Consider the following 747-nt stretch of genomic DNA (forward strand, 5'->3'; position numbering starts at 1 on the left):
GAAATGAGTCTTTAATTTCATTGGAAATTTCTCCCCACAATCGCGGAAAAACATGTATTACAGAGTGATGAAGACAATTAGTTCGAGCATACAAATGCTTGAAGCTTAAAGTTTCTTGTCGTCGAGTATTGACGCATACATTTTCACGAATGCTTTTACAGTCAATGGAACCTATCAGTGTTTTACATACAAATGATATTAAAAGATAAGTTCTTCTACTCGATAAACGAGGCCAGTTCAGTTGTTCTAATCTAAGAACATAATCCATGTCCCCACGTCTCTGCTTTAATGCTAGACGTGTGGCTCTACGCTGTACAGATTCGATTCTATCAGTCAACTTTAAAGTTTGGGGAAGCAAAGCGGGAATGCCATATTCAAGTATAGGAATAATAAGAGCTTAAATATAAATAAATAAATATAGCCGCTGATGAAGTACCTCCGGCAATACTTGCAATATAACCAATCATCCTATTTGCCCTTGCTGTAATATTTTTTACATGGTCATCCCAAGTTAAGGTATGGTTAATAGTGACGCCCAAGTGGGAGTGATTTAGGACAGATTGAATTGGGGAGCCATTCAAGTAGTAAATCGGACGGTACTCCTTTTTAGATCTAGTTATAATGTGAAGAATACTAGTTTTATTTGAATTTAATTCCATTTCATTCGAGGCACACCACGCGGAGAGTGCATTTAAATCACTTTGGACTAAATATTCATCATCAACGCTATGGACATCTCTATAAATG

The sequence above is a fragment of the Anneissia japonica genome, unplaced genomic scaffold (genome assembly GCF_011630105.1).
Source record: "Anneissia japonica isolate Jap-2015-1 unplaced genomic scaffold, ASM1163010v1 scaffold1524_len114575_cov127, whole genome shotgun sequence".
Classification (NCBI taxonomy): domain Eukaryota; kingdom Metazoa; phylum Echinodermata; class Crinoidea; order Comatulida; family Comatulidae; genus Anneissia; species Anneissia japonica.